Genomic DNA, 16297 nt, shown 5'->3' on the forward strand with positions numbered 1-16297 from the left:
CGAGAGACTAATTGGATAGTTCTTTCAACACCAACCATTTAAAATAATGGTCAGAAATTTGTACACGCTGGCATTTCTAATATGTTCTCTTGCTGGGCAGGGGTCCTCTCTAAAAAGGCGAAATCAGAAAATTACCCCTACTGTTAGTGATCAGGTTACAACCTTTAAATCATTCCTCTTTATTATTATTTTTAATATGTATTAAAAGCTTTAGTACGCCATAAATGCTTGGAAATTGTTGAAACACTTAACATATTCACATCAAGTTCCTCTCCACTAGTTTATTTCAAGTAATAATCCATTTAAAATACAGCTCAACTCTTCCATTAAAATAACAGAGTGGGGATTTTCATATGAGGGCATTATGTGTATATATAAAATCCTCAGTGATTTCTGTCCTTAAGTTTGTTAAAGGTTATTATTTTAGGCTTTGGTCCTATATATGGGATCTGTGCGAGGGAAAAAAAACTGTCTCTATATATAATGCTGATAATTATCAAAATGTTTTAAAATGTTTTTTAGTATAATACTTGTATTTGTGGATAAAAATATCTCTTCTCTCATGGGTAACAGTGGCAGAAAAGGTGCTTGCTGCTGCTGAGTTTTTTTATATATTGAAATTGGTCCTAATTTTATTTTCCATGATCCTAACTCTGGAACTTGAAAAGGAGAAATTTGCAGGGCTATGGGGAAACACCAGGAGAGTGAGACTAATTGGATAGGTCTTTCAAAGAGCCAGCACGGACGTGATGGGCCGAATGGCCTCCTTCTGTGCTACGTGATTCTGTGATTCTGTGATTCTATGAACACTCGTTTCATCGTTTCTTTAAAATTCCATAAATGCTGCAAGCGGAATGATCCAGAATTCACCAGCAGTTCAGCGGTACTTCCTCCAATGTTGGTGCTTGAGGTGATCATACTCCCAGATGTAACTGATGATGATTGAGCTGGCCAGCAACATGGCGACACCACCAATCCCTTTCTTTAATGCCAGTACTTTTGATGGCCACAATATTGGGCCTGGTGGGTTTCTGTGGTAACTTGATAACAGTCTACAGATCTACAGTGTGATCTTCCCAGCAGGATAGTACGCAAAAAAAAATAAGGTCACTTGCAGAGCCATTTTCTTCTTGGTTCATGTACAGGATTTTCCTATTGTCTGGATGCAAAGCAGAAACAAAAAGGGGCAGAGGTCCGTTACACCAGCACTTCCAGTGTATGCCCCGGGCGTGGGCAGACAGCTCCTACCTGAAATAGGCAGGAGTGTTTGATTCATACCTCAGTGACACGGGAGTGATATCAGAATGACTCTGGTGTCATTTCTTTCTGCATGATGGAGGCAGAAAAGCTGGAGTGCTCACTGAAAGTGGGTCCGAGAGCTTGTGTCCAGTCCACTCAGATTGCAGCATTGCAGAAGCCAACCTCCTCCCACCTCTAAACAGATAAATGTTTGCTTTTTAAAAAAAAGTACTAGAGAAATTAATGGGACTAAAAGCCGACAAATCCCCTGGACCTGATGACCTACATCCTAGGGTTCTAAGAGAGGTGGCTGCAGAGACAGTGGATGCATTGGTTATGATCTTCCAGAATTCCCTAGATTCTAGAACAGTCCCAGTGGATTGGAAGGTAGCAAATGTAACTCCGCTATTCAAGAAAGGAGGGAGAGAGAAAACGGGGAACTACAGGCCAGTTAGCCTGATATCAGTCATCGGGAAAATGCTGGAATCCATTATTAAGGAAGTGGCACCAGGGTACTTAGAAAATCATAACATGATTAGGCAGAGTCAGCAAGGTTTTATGAAAGGGAAATCATGCTTGACAAATCTATTAGTTTTTTGAGGATGTAGCTAGCAGAGTAGATAAAGGGGAACCAGTGGATGTAGTATATTTGGATTTTCAAAAGGCATTCGATAAGGTGCCAAATTAAAGGTTATTACACAAGATAAGGGCTCATGGGGTTGGGGGTAATATATTAGCATGGATAGAGAATTGGTTAACGGACAGAAAACAGAGAGTAGGGATATTTTCAGGTTGGCAGGCTGTAACTAGTGGGGTGCCGCAAGGATCAGTGCTTGGGCCCTAGCTATTTACAATCTATATCAATGACTTACATGAAGAAACCGAGTATAATGTATCCAAGTTTGCTGATGATACAAAGCTAGGTGGGAAAGTAAGCTGTGAAGAGGACAAAATGGGTACGATTTTAACTTTGAAGTCTGGGTGGGTTGGGGGCGAGGTGGGAAACAAAATCAGGCATTTCTGGAGCGGGAAGGAATCCAACCTGGCAAAAAATGCGCACAACCCAGACCCATCTGGGTGCACACGCCACTCCCAAACACCCGGAAGTCCCGCCGGCAATTACAGCAGGCGGGACAATATTTAAACCAACAAGTGAAGTACTTAAAGTACTTGAAATCTGCCTTAATATCATTAATCATGCTGGCAAGTGATTTCAGCGCTGCCTCAACGTGTTTCCTGTGCTGTGTGAAACACGCCATGGGAAACTAGGCAGGTTTCAGCCGGCAGCCATTTGGCCATTTAAATCCCTGTTTGACAGATGGGGATAAAAGGTGAGTTATTGCAGCAGGGCACTCAGTTCTCTCAGACAAACTTTTGGCTGGGAGATCTTAGTGTTTGGACTGAAAATTCTTGGTTCACACTCAGAATTGTTCTGTTTACACATATTTACCAACTTTTTGGACCCCCTCAAACTATCACCATCAGGATGGGGGGTGCGATGGCTGCATTCACCAGTACATCCGAGGAGGAGGAACATCACCATCCTCGCCAGGCACAGCGTGCACTTCCACCACTTGCAGCTCCACAACACAGTGCTGTGCCACAGAGCGGAGAGGGGAACAACAGAGGGACTGACGTCGCAGGGGGCACTACCCTTATGAGAGGGTCTACAGCTCCCTGGACCTTTCTGAGGAGCAGTGTCTATGAAGGCTGAGAGTGAGTCGCCAGGTGGTTGCAAACATCTGCAGCCTCCTTCATGCCAAGCTGCTTCCGCTGGGCCTGGTGGCATTGCATTGCCCATTGCAGTTAAAGTGACCACTGCCCTCATCATCTTCGCCTCCGGATCATTCCAGGGTGCCATCAGTGACATCGCCGGGGTCTCTCAGTCGTCTGCCCACAAGTGTATAAGGCAGGTCACCGACGGTTTGTTTCGCAGGGCGTCCCAATACGTCAACTTCCCTATGGACGATCTCAGCCAGATGGAAAGGGCAGTGGGATTCCACTCTGTGGCTGGCTTCCCACGTGTACAGGGTGCAATCGATTGCACTCATATAGCAATCCGAGCACCTCCACACGAGCCAGGACTGATCATCAACAGAAAGGGCTATCACTCCATCAACACTCAGCTCGTTTGTGACCACCGGAAAAGATTTCTTCATGTGTGCACCAGATTCCCTGGCAGCTGCCATGATTTGTTCATTCTGAGGGAATCCAACATCCCGGCCTCTTCCATGCACCAAACACCCTTAAGGGTTTGCTCCTCGGGACAAGGGATATCCCCGCACACGTGGCTCATGATATCCCTGAGGAACCCCATAAGCAAGGAACAGCGTTGATACGACAGTCACATCGCCACCAGGTCTGTCATTGAACATGCGATAGGACTGCTGAAGATGTGATTTCGGTGCCTGGATTGGTCTGGGGGAGAGGTTCAATACGTACCATCGAGAGTGGATTGCATTATAGTCGTCTGTTGTGTCCTACACAACGTGGTACAACAGAGAGGGTTACCGATTGATGAGGCCCCATGCCCTCATCCAGCATCCACATCTGCCATCAACATTGAGGATGAGGAGGAGGCGGAGGAAAGCATTGGCAGAGCAGCTGCTCATCTGGCTGCTTGTGAGGCCAGGGAGTCACGAATATTTCAATGATTCTCATAAAAAGATCACAAAGTGAGAATAGTCCAGTCCTCACACCACCTGGGAAGAGCAGCACCAACACCAGCCCACCTCCCACCGCACAAAACAGTTCTACAACTGCACATACTCCCACTGTAAAGTCACTCACTGGGTGGCATCAAGTGTCGCCTTTCATGATGAAGCACATGAAAGGGCGCTATCACAAAAGGCAGTCAAGAATGGGCAAGACACGGCAGTAGTGGTGAGAATGATAACATTTAATGTGAATGAAACATAAAACAAATATAAATGAAAAACATGACAGTCTGTCAAACACCCTTGTGCATACCCTTCGTGATCACAAAACCTTAGCCTGTCTCTTCCTACTACTTCTACGTGGTGCATCCCCTATGGCTGCAGCAGAGGTAGTGGCAGGTTGCACATGTTCTTGCCCTGACTGCTTAGATGCTTTTGGCCTACGCCCTCTGGGTTTTGGAGCCCTTGAGGGCACTGGCAAAGACTGGTTGAGAGGGGGACAATGGGTGAGACGTGGGAGCGCTTTGAGTGGCGTCCCCACTTCCATGTCCCTTTCACCATCATTCCCCTCCTGGGTCAGGCCCACATCACTCCGATCAGACTACAGTATGGAGGACATTTGTAATGCCTTGGAAGCCCAGTTGTAAAGTTTCTGTCTGCCTGTTTAAGGCGGCAGAATGTTGTTCACCCTGAGTCCAAACGACTGTTGCCAGGGCCTGAATGGACTCACTTGTGAGCCGTGCTTGAAGCTCAATGGAGGCTAGCCTTCTCTCCATCACAGACATTCCCGCACTTACCTGTGCCACCATTCCACTAATGCAGGAGTTGGACTCCTCCATCCTCTGTGCTATTGTGGACAGCGTGCTTGTCACCTGTTCCAGTACCTCGCAAATGTGCTGCTGTCCCTCGATCATTCTCCTTTTAAAGGACGGCCCCCGGAGTTCAGCATCGGCATCCAGCTGAGCAGAGCCTGGACAGGAGTGCACTCAACGACGCAGGCTCTCCACAGCTGCCCCTGCCACCAGTGTCTGCTCGTGCTCACTTGTGCGTGGTGACTCACCAGGTGACACCTCAACTAACTGAATACTAGGACCCATCAAGTTTTGAGTATCTGTGCTGGTGAATGGCTCACTAAGATGTAACGGTGCACCCTCAGAGGCCGGGAGCTCCTCTGAGGAATCGCCCTCTCCACTCACTGCAGTTGTTGAAGGGTCTGTAAGAGAACAGAAGGCAATATTAAGCATCATCACAGATGTGTCATGTTGCAATGAGGATACTGAGGTGTTCAACATGCCAAGCATGTTAAAATCAATTCGTGTTGTGTGTGATGAGTGTTTAAGTTGTGTCATTAGATATTTGTGGGGTGCCAGTCTCAGCATCCCCGACGGACAGGGACTCGAGGGTGCGACTGATCTCCAGGGCCTCCTCCTCCGCCTTTGCGAGGACCACCACTTGTTGTGGCCCCCCTCCAGTCCTCGCCCTCTCGTGTGCATTTTGCACTCTCTTCTCCTACAAGGGGAGAAAGTACAAACGTGTGAGTGAGTGATGGTGAGGTCATCAGCTGATGAATGCATTGCTTTGGGTGAGGCTGCCCATGAAAGAGGTGCATCAGAGGGTGAGTATGAGACAGAGACATCACATTGGATGAGGATTGGGGTGAGTGGTAGTGGTGGGGTCACAAATGGGGAGGTGAGGAAGCGAAGGTAAGTTGAGGATGAGCCTGAAGTGGGTGTGAGGAGTGATGTGATGGAGTAGTCTTGGCAGTGCAGAATGAGTTGGTGGAGGGAAGGTGGGGTGATGTGGAACACGGAATGCAGGAGAATCAGTAAGTGTACTCACTCTTGCTGACCTAGTTAGGTCATTGAAACGCTTCCTGCAATGGACCCAAGTGCAGGATATGTTGCTCCTGCTGGCGACCTCCTCTGCCACCTCGAGCCAGGCCGCCTTGGTGGCAGAGGCAGGGCGCTTCCTCCTGTCGGCCGGGTAAAATAGTTCCCTCCTCCTCCTCACCCCGGCCAGCAGCACTTCAAGTGAGTCGTCACTGAATCGTGGAAGTTGGCTTGCCCCTCAGCTGCTCCATTCTGCATTCTTGCTCCTTGCTTCAGCAATAGCCATTGGTGCAATGGCCCTTTAAATGCAGACACTCCAGCTGGCAGCAGGTCATGCAGGTGCACAGTCCGTCCGCTGCACAGCTTTCGGACGGCAAAGGTGGAAACAATGTTAAGGGCACCAAATAAGTTGTGATTGCATGGGGAACGGTAAGATTTTATTATTCGGGTTTGCCCCACGCCCATTGACCCCCCCCCCCCCCCTTTATTAAAATCGTGCCCAGTGAGTCTACAAAGGGATATAGACAGGTTAAGTATGTTTGCAAGAAGGTGGAAGATGGAGTAAAATGTGGGGAAAACAGAATATTTTTTAAATGGTGAGAAACTATTAAATGTTGGTGTTCAGAGGGATTTGGGTTTCCTTGCACACGAAACACAAAAAGTAAACATGCAGGTACAGCAAGCAATTAGGAAGGCAAATGGTATGTTGGCCTTTATTGCAATGGGGTTGGAGTACAAGGAGGTCTTATCATAATTGTATAGGGCCCTAGTGAGGCCACACCTGGAGTACTGTGTACAGTTTTGTTCTCCTTATCTAGGAAGGATATACTTGCCTTAGAGGCGGTGCAACGAAGGTTCACCAGATTGATTCCTGGGATGAGAGGGTTGTCCTATGAGAAGAGATTGAGCAGAATTGGGCCTATACTCTCTGGAGTTTAGAAGAATGAGAGGTGATCTCATTGTAACATCTAAGATTCTGAGAGGGGTTGACAGGGTAGGTACTGAGAGGCTGTTTCCCCTGACTGGAGTGCCTGGAACTAGGGGGCATTGTCTCAGGATAAGGGGTCGGCCATTTCAGACTGAGATGAGGAAGAATTTCTTCACTCGGAGGGTTATGAATCTTTAGAATTCTCTACCCCAGAGGGCTGTGGATGCTCAGTTGTTGAATATATTCAAGGTTGAGAGCGATAGATTTTTGGACTCTAGGGGAATCAAGGGAAATGGGGATCGGGCGGGAAACTGGAGTTGAGGTCGAAGATCAGCCATGATCTTATTGAATGACGGAGCAGGCTCGACGGGCCGTATGGCCTACTCCTGCTCCTATTTCTTATGTTCTTATGTTTAAGTGTCAGCAACGAGAACCTGTTTTTGGACAGTAGCTAGGATTGCCAACATTGGTTGGACATATTCTTGGAGGTGTTATCACATGACCTTCTGCCTCCAACCGCTCCGCCCCCACACTCCTGCCATTGGTCACTCGACATGTCCATACTCGTGGAGCACTGCTTTCCCACACTAATTGAAAAGCGAATAGGCACTTCATTGCCCAATTGGATGAATCTTGAGTGTCAGACAAACAGCATTTTCCCCATGTACAATATTTTTATAACTGGTAAACAAAAGCGTTCAAAGAAAATTTTTAAAAACCACAATTTTTTATCACCCCATTTTTTTCTCCTGTGTTACTTTCAGCAGTGTCATGGAGACATAGAAAATAGGAGCAAGAGTAGGCCATTCGGCCCTTCGGGCCTGCTCCACCATTCAAAATGATCATGGCTGATCGTCCAACTCAGTCCCCTGTTCCCGCTTTTTCCCAATATCCCTTGATCCCTTTAGCATTAAGAAATATATCTATCTCCTTCTTGAATACATCTAATGAATTGGCCTCCACTGCCTTCTGTGGTAGAGAATTCCACAGGTTCACCACCGAGTGAAGAAATTTCTCCTCATCTCGGTTCAAAATGGCATACCCCGTATCCTGAGACTGTGACCCCTGGTTCTGGACTCCCCAGCCAGCGGGAACATCCTCCCTGCATCTCGTCTGTCTAGTCCTGTTAGAATTTTATATGTTTCAATGAGATCACCTCTCATTCTTCCAAACTCTTTTGAATATAGGCCTAGTCGACCCAATCTCTCCTCATACGTCAGTCCTGCCATCCCAGGAATCAGTCTGGTAAACCTTCGTTACACTCCCATCATGGCTAATCATCTAACTCAGTACCCTGTTCCCGCTTTTTCCCCATATCCCTCAGATAAGGAGACCAAAACTGCACACAATACTCCAGATGTGGTCTCACCAAGGCCCTGTATAACTGCAGTAAGACATCCCTACTCCTGTACTCAAACCCTCTTGCAATGAACGCAAACATACCATTCGCCTTCCTAACTGCTTGCTGCACCTGAATGCTCGCTTTCAGTGACTGGTGTACAAGGACACCCAGGTCTCGTTGCACCTCCCCTTTTCCCAATCTATCACCATTCAGATAATAATCTGCCTTTCTGTTTTTACAACCAAAGTGGATAACCTCACATTTATCCACGTTATACTGCATCTGCCATGTTCTTGCCCACTCACTCAACTTGTCTAAATCACATTGGAGCCTCTTTGCATCCTCCTCACAGCTCACATTCCACCCCAGCTTTGTGTCGTCTGCAAACTTGGAAATATTACATTCAGTTCCCTCATCCAAATTATTGATATATATTGTGAATAGCTGGGGCCCAAGCACTGATCCCTGCGGTACCCCACTAGTCATTGCCTGCCACCCGGAAAAAGACCCGTTTATTCCTACTCTCTGTTTCCTGTCTGTTAACCAATTCTCAATCCATGCCAGTATATTCCCCCCAATCCCATGTGCTTTAATTTTGCACACTAACCTCTTGTGTGGGACCTTATCAAAAGCCTTCTGAAAATCCAACTACACCACATCCACTGGTTCTCCCCTATCTATTCTACTAGTTACATCCTCAAAAAACTCCAGTAGATTTGTTAAGCATGATTTCCCTTTCATAAACTCATGCTGACTTTGTCCAATCCCGTTAATGCCTTCCAAGTGTTCTGTTATCACATCCTTTATAATAGACTCTAACATTTTCCCCACTACTGATGTTAGGCTAACTGGTCTGTAATTCCCTGTGTTTTCTCTCCCTCCTTTTTTAAATAGTGGGGTTGCATTTGCCACCCTCCAATATGTAGGAACTGTTCCAGAGTCTATAGAATTTTGGAAGATGACCATCAATGCATCCACTATTTCCAGGGCCACTTCCTTTAGTATTCTGGGATGTAGATTATCAGGCCCTGGGGATTTGTCAGCCTTTTGCCCCATTAATTTCCCGAGTACTACTTTTTTACTAATATTGGTTTCCCTCAGTTCCTCTCTCTCACTAGACCCTTGGTTCCCTAACATTTTCGGGAGGTTATTTGTATCCTCCTTTGTGAAGACAGAACCAAAGTATGTGTTTAATTGTTCTGCCATTTCTTTGTTCCCCATTATAATTTCCCCCATTTCTGACTGTAAGGGACCTACATTTGTATTCACTAATCTTTTTCTCTTGACATATTTATAGAAGCTTTTACAGTCAGTTTTTATGTTCCCTGCTAAATTACTCTCATACTCTTTTTCCCCTCTTAATCAACCTTTTTGTCCTCCTTTGCTGAATTCTGAACTGCTCCCAATCCTCAGGCTTGCTGCTTTTTCTGGCAATTTTATATGTCTCCTCTTTGGATCTAATACTATCTTTAATTTCTTTTGTAAGCCACGGTTGAGCCACCTTTACTGTTTTATTTTTGCGCCAGACAGGCATGAATAATTGTTGCAATTCCTGCACACGTTCTTTAAATATTAGCCATTGCCTATCCACCGTCCTCCCTTTTAGTAAAGTTCCCCAATCTATCATTGCCAACTCACACCTCATACTTTTGTAATTTCCTTTATTTAGATTCAGGACCCTAGTTTCGGATTCGACTACTTCACTCTCCATCTTAATGAGGAATTCTGTCATGTTATGGTTGCTCTTCCCTAAGGGATCCTGCACAACAAGATTGTTAATTGATCCTTTCTCATTGCACAATACCCAGTCTAGGATCGCCTGTTCTCTAATTGGTTCCTCAACGTACTGGTCTAGAAATCTATCACGTACACACTCCAGGAATTCCTCCCCCACAGTATTATTGCTAATTTGGTTTGACCAATCTATATGTAGGTTAAAGTCTCCCATGATTATAGTTGTACCCTTCTTGCATGCGTCTCTAATTTCCTGTTTAATGCCCCCCCATACATCTCCACTACTGGAGCCTATAGGGTGCCTATAGACAACCCCCACCAATGTTTTCTGCCCCTTGGTGTTTCTTAGCTCCACCCATACAGATTCCACATGGTGATTTTCCGAGCCAATATCCTTCCTCACTATTGCATTGATTTCCTCCTTTACTAACAACGCTACCCCACCTCCTTTCCCTTTTTGCCTGTCCTTCCTAAATATTGAATACTCCTGGATGTTCAGTTCCCATCCTTGGTTACCCTGCAGCCATGTGTCCGTAATCGCAACTATATCATACTGGTTAATATCTATCTGCGCTGTTAATTCATCTACCTTATTGCGAATGCTCCGCGCATTAAGACACAATGCCATTAGACTTGTCTTTTTAAGATTACTAGTCATCTGTGTGGCCCTATTTGTTTTTCGCCCTTGTTTTCTCTGCCTTCCACTATTGCTTCTTCCCTTTCTGTATTATGTTTCTATCCTTGTTTCCCCCTCCTCTATCTCCCTGCTCAGGTTCCCATCCTCCTGCCATTCTAGTTCAAACCTTCCCCAACAGCACTAGCAAACACCCCCGCGAGGACATCGGTCCCGATCCTGCTCGGGTGTAACCCGTTCCGCTTGTACAGGTCCCACTTTCCCCGGAACCGGTCCCAATGTCCCAGGAATCTAAATTCCTCCCTCCTACACCATCCCTGCAGCCACGTATTCTTCTGGTCTATTCTCCTGTTCCTATACTCACTAGCACGTGGCACTGGTAGTAATCCTGAGATCACTACCTTTGAGGTCCTGATTTTTAATTTATCTACTAACTCCTTAAATTCACCTTGCAGGACCTCATCCCCTTTTTTTTTTACCTACCTCGTTGGTACCGATATGGACCACGACTACTGGCTGTTCTCCCTCTCCCTCCCCCTCCAGAATGCCCTTCAGCCGCTCCATGACATCCTTGACCCTAGCACCAGGGAGGCAACATACCATCCTGGAGTCACGTTTGCGGCCACAGAAATGCCTATCTGTTCCCCTTACAATTGAATCCCCTATCAATATAGCAGGCACTCTTATTCCTCCCCTCCTGTGCATCAGAGCCACCCGTGGTGCCACGAACTTGGCTCTTGCTGCTTTCCCCTGATAAGCCATCTCCCCCAACAGTATCCAAAGCGGAATACCTGTTTGTGAGGGAGATGATCCCAGGGCACTCCTGCTCTACCTGCCTAGTCCTTTTAATCTGCCTGGCGGTCACCCATTTCCTTTCTTCCTGCGTAATCTTTACCTGCAGTGTGACCACCTCACTGAACGTGCTATCCACGATAATCTTAGCATCGCGGATGCTCCACAGTGAATCCACCCGAAGCTCCAGCTCTAAAATGCAGTTAGCCAGTAGCTGCAGCCGGACACACTTCCTGCACACATGGTCACCAGGGACACCTGTAGTGTCCATGACTTCCCACATAGTGCAGGAGGAGCATATCATGGATGCGAGCTCTGCGCTCACCTCTCGGACTCTCCTTTTACACTGCGCTCACCTCTCGGACTGGAGTGGTATGTTGCCTCCCTGATGCTCGGGTCAAGGATGTCACGGTCCTGGAGTTTAGTCTCTAATTCCTGGAGATCCAGGGCATTCCTGAAGGGTTTGCAACTGTAAAAGCAGCTTTAAGGCCCTGTAGTGAATAGCCATGTCCACTGCTGCAGTCTTCTCAAGCCTGAAGAGATTGATACCTGGGTACATGCCCATTCCAAGGGGCTTTCTTGTGCCATGCTAATGACTTGAACCCAAAATACTGATGCTAAAGTCCACCTTGATGGCCAGATCCAGCATGAACAAGTTGTGTTAAAATATTTCACTTCTTACTGATGGTAGCCGTTTACAAATACATCAGTTTTATTGATTGGATTTGTCGGTAACATTGCCAGGAGTGACCATTCTGGAATCAGGGCTCGTAGGTGCTGGGCAATTCAATTGTGTATTTGGTATACAGCTGCAATCATCCATTTAAGAAAGATAGAAGAGAAAGAACTTGTGTTTATATAATATCTTTTACGACTCAGGACATCCCAAAGCGCTTTACAGCCAATTAAGTACTTGTTGAAGTATAGTCACTGTTGTAATGTGGGAAACATGGCAATCAATTTGTGCACAGCATGGTCCAACAAACAGCAATGAGATACTGACCAGATAATCTGTTGTGGTGCTGTTGGTTGAGGGATAAATATTGGCCAGGGCACCAGGAGAACTCCCCTGCTCCTCCTTAAACAGTTTTTTTTTATTCGTTCATGGGATGCGGGCGTCGCTGGCAAGGCCGGCATTTATTGCCCATCCCTAATTGCCCTTGAGAAGGTGGTGGTGAGCCGCCTTCTTGAACCACTGCAGTCCATGTGTTGAAGGTTCTCCCACAGTGCTGTTAGGAAGGGAGTTCCAGGATTTTGACCCAGCAACGATGAAGGAACGGCGATATATTTCCAAGTTGGGATGGTGTGTGACTTGGAGGGGAACGTGCAGGTGGTGTTGTTCCCATGTGCCTGCTGCTCTTGTCCTTCTAGGTGGTAGAGGTTGCGGGTTTGGGAGGTGCTGTCGAAGAAGCCTTGACGAGTTGCTGCAGTGCATGCTGTGGATGATACACACTGCAGCCACTGTGCGCCGGTGGTGAAGGGAGTGAATGTTTAGGGTGGTGGATGGGGTGCCAATCAAGTGGGGTGATTTGTCCTGGATGGTGTCGAGCTTCTTGAGTGTTGTTGGAGCTGCACTCATCCAGGCAAGTGGAGAGTATTCCATCACACTCCTGATACAAAAATTGGTAGGGTGGTAAATAGCGAGGAGGATAGCCTCAGTCTGCAGGACGATATAGATGGGTTGGTCAGATGGGCGGAACAGTGGCAAATGGAATTTAACCTGGAAAAGTGCGAGGTGATGCACTTTGGAGGGACTAACAAGGCAAGGGAATACACAATGAATGGGAGGACCCTAGGCAAGACAGAGGGTCAGAGGGATCTTGGTGTGCAAGTTCACAGATCCCTGAAGGCGGCGGAACAGGTAGATAAGGTGGTGAAGAAGGCATATGGGATACTTGCCTTTATTAGCCGAGGCATAGAATATAAGAGCAAGGAGGTTATGATGGAGCTGTATAAAACACTGGTTAGGCCACAGCTGGAGTACTGTGTGCAGTTCTGGTCGCCACACTACAGGAAGGATGTGATCGCTTTGGAGAGGGTGCAGAGGAGATTCACCAGGATGTTACCAGGGCTGGAGCGCTTCAGCTATGAAGAGAGACTGGGAAGATTGGATTTGTTTTCCTTGGAGCAGAGGAGGCTGAGGGGGGACATGATTGAGGTGTACAAAATTATGAGGGGCACAGATAGGATGGATACTAAGGAGCTTTTTCCCTTCGTTGAGGGTTCTATAACAAGGGGACATAGATTCAAGGTAAAAGGCGGGAGGTTTAGAGGGGATTTGAGAAAGAACTTTTTCACCCAGAGGGTGGTTGGAGTCTGGAACTCACTGCCTGAAAGGGTTGTGGAGGCAGGAACCCTCACAACATTCAAGAAGCATTTGGATGAGCACTTGAAATGCCATAGCATACAAGGCTACGGACCAAATGCTGGAATATGGGATTAGAGTAGACAGGGCTTGATGGCCGGCACGGACACGATGGGCCGAAGGGCCTCTATCCGTGCTGTATAACTCTATGACTCTATAACTCTATGACTCTATGACTATGACTTGTGCCTTGTAGATGGTGGAAAGGCTTTGGGGAGTAAGGAGGTGAGTCACTCGCCGCAGAATACCCAGCCTCTGACCTGCTCTTGTAGCCACAGTATTTATGTGGCTGGTCCAGTTAAGTTTCTGGTCAATGGTGACCCCCAGGATGTTGATGGTGGGGGATTCGGCAATGGTAATGCCGTTGAATGTCAAGGGAAGGTGGTTAGACTCTCTCTTATTGGAGATGGTCATTGTCTGGCACTTGTCTGGCGTGAATATTACTTGCCACTTATCAGCCCAAGCCTGGATGTTGTCCAGGTCTTGCTGCATACGGGCTCAGACTGCTTCATTATCTGAGGGGTTGTGAATGGAACTGAACACTGTGCAATCATCAGCGAACATCCCCTTTTCTGACCTTATGATGGAGGGAAGGTCATTGATGAAGCAGCTGAAGATGGTTGGGCCTGGGACATTGCCTTGAGGAACTCCTGCAGCAATGTCCTGGGGTTGAGATGATTGGCCTCCAACAACCACTACCATCTTCCTTTGTGCTAGGTATGACTCCAGCCACTGGAGAGTTTTCCCCCTGATTCCCATTGACTTCAATTTTACTGGGGCTCCTTGGTGCCACACTCGGTCAAATGCTACCTTGATGTCAAGGGCAGTCACTCTCACCTCACCTCTGGAATTCAACTCTTTTGTCCATGTTTGGACCAAGGCTGTAATGAGGTCTGGAGCCGAGTGGTCCTGGCGGAACCCAAAGTGAGCATCGGTGAGCAGGTTATTGGTGAGTAAATGCCGCTTGATAGCACTGTCGACGACACCTTCCATCACTTTGCTGATGATTGAGAGTAGACTGATGGGGCGGTAATTAGCTGGATTGGATTTGTCCTGCTTTTTGTGGACAGGACATACCTGGTCAATTTTCCACTTTGTCTGGTAGATGCCAGTGTTGTAGCTGTACTGGAACAGCTTGGCTAGAGGCGCAGCTAGTTCTGTAGCACAAGTCTTCAGCACTACAGCTGGGATTTTTTATTCCCACTTGAATTTGTGGATGGGTGTCAATATAATATCTAATCCAAAGAACGGCACCTCCAACAGTATTGCAGTGAAGTATCAGCTTGAACCCACAGCTTTCTGACAACTATAAAGAAGAGAGCGACAACCTCTGGAAAACTGCTTCCACCTTCATCATCCTATTCCACTTGAGCATTTTCTACGATGCTGCTGTCACTCTGACAAAAGTTCTTTCATTTAGATGGAAAATACGGCATTCCCTTATTTATCTGCCGAAACTTCTGTTCAGAATCCCCACAAGTACATCTTGGGTGAGATCTGAAACCATATGCAGATACATTTCCTGATTTGTGCTCCTGACATATAACTTCATACAAAAGCACATATTGAGAATTTGGGCATGGGGGTAAGTGCATCTTGCACGATTTCCTGTCTATTAATTTTAATGGATAGAAAATCGTGTGAGGTGCACTGACCTAATGAACGGCCAATCGTGTGAGGCATATTGACCTGATGAATGGCCAGTCGTGTGAGGCACATTGACCTGATGAATGGCCAGTCGTGTGGGGTGTACTGACCTGATGAATGGCCAGTCGTGTGGGGTGCACTGACCTGATGAATGGCCAGTCGTGTGGGGTGCACTGACCTGATGAATGGCCAGTCGTGTGGGGTGCACTGACCTGATGAATGGCCAGTCGTGTGGGGTGCACTGACCTGATGAATGGCCAGTCGTGTGGGGTGCACTGACCTGATGAATGGCCAGTCGTGTGGGGTGCACTGACCTGATGAATGGCCAGTCGTGTGGGGTGCACTGACCTGATGAATGGCCAGTCGTGTGGGGTGCACTGACCTGATGAATGGCCAGTCGTGTGGGGTGCACTGACCTGATGAATGGCCAGTCGTGTGGGGTGCACTGACCTGATGAATGGCCAGTCGTGTGGGGTGCACTGACCTGATGAATGGCCAGTCGTGTGAGGCGCATTGACCTGATGAATGGCCAGTCGTGTGGGGTGCACTGACCTGATGAATGGCCAGTCGTGTGGGGTGCACTGATGAATGGCCAGTCGTATGGGGTGCACTGATGAATGGCCAGTCGTGTGGGGTGCACTGACCTGATGAATGGCCAGTTGTGTGGGGTGCACTGACCTGATGAATGGCCAGTTGTGTGGGGTGCACTGACCTGATGAATGGCCAGTCGTGTGGGGTGCACTGACCTGATGAATGGCCAGTCGTGTGTGGTGTACTGACCTCATGAACAGACAATCGTGTGGAGTGCACCGACCTCTGCGCCCAATTTCTCGATATTCGCTAGCTTCGTGTCAAGAGTTTTACATTTTAAAAGTTACCCCATGATATCAAAAGGGTAGTTAGCTGACAATGCCCAGTAGAAAGGCAGCTCTGCTTTAAATTGAATCCTGGAGGTTTGATATCTGAGGAAGGGAATAGTTTTCATAGCACTTTACAAAAGCTTCAAGTGCTACCAATAATGAGAGCACCATCTACTTAACACAGCTGCCGGGCTGTTGTCTGACTCAGTCTTTCAAAACAATGTGATCGTCACAAAGAGGCTCACTCCTACATGAAAACTGTAATGTGTA

The 16297-nt window shown here is 47.2% G+C and overlaps 1 long non-coding RNA gene across 1 annotated transcript in view; it reads right to left on the bottom strand.

Annotated features, from left to right (window-relative positions):
- Nucleotides 1–14826: 14826 nt before the first annotated feature.
- The window catches only part of LOC137321944 (uncharacterized), a 190799-nt gene continuing 189328 nt past the window's right edge, over nucleotides 14827–16297 (bottom strand). The window contains exon 9 of the long non-coding RNA XR_010962928.1: nucleotides 14827–15017. This is a non-coding gene — a long non-coding RNA (uncharacterized lncRNA). The remainder of the gene's footprint in view (nucleotides 15018–16297) is intronic.

This window comes from Heptranchias perlo, chromosome 5, assembly GCF_035084215.1.
Source record: "Heptranchias perlo isolate sHepPer1 chromosome 5, sHepPer1.hap1, whole genome shotgun sequence".
In the NCBI taxonomy this organism is placed as follows: Eukaryota; Metazoa; Chordata; class Chondrichthyes; order Hexanchiformes; family Hexanchidae; genus Heptranchias; species Heptranchias perlo.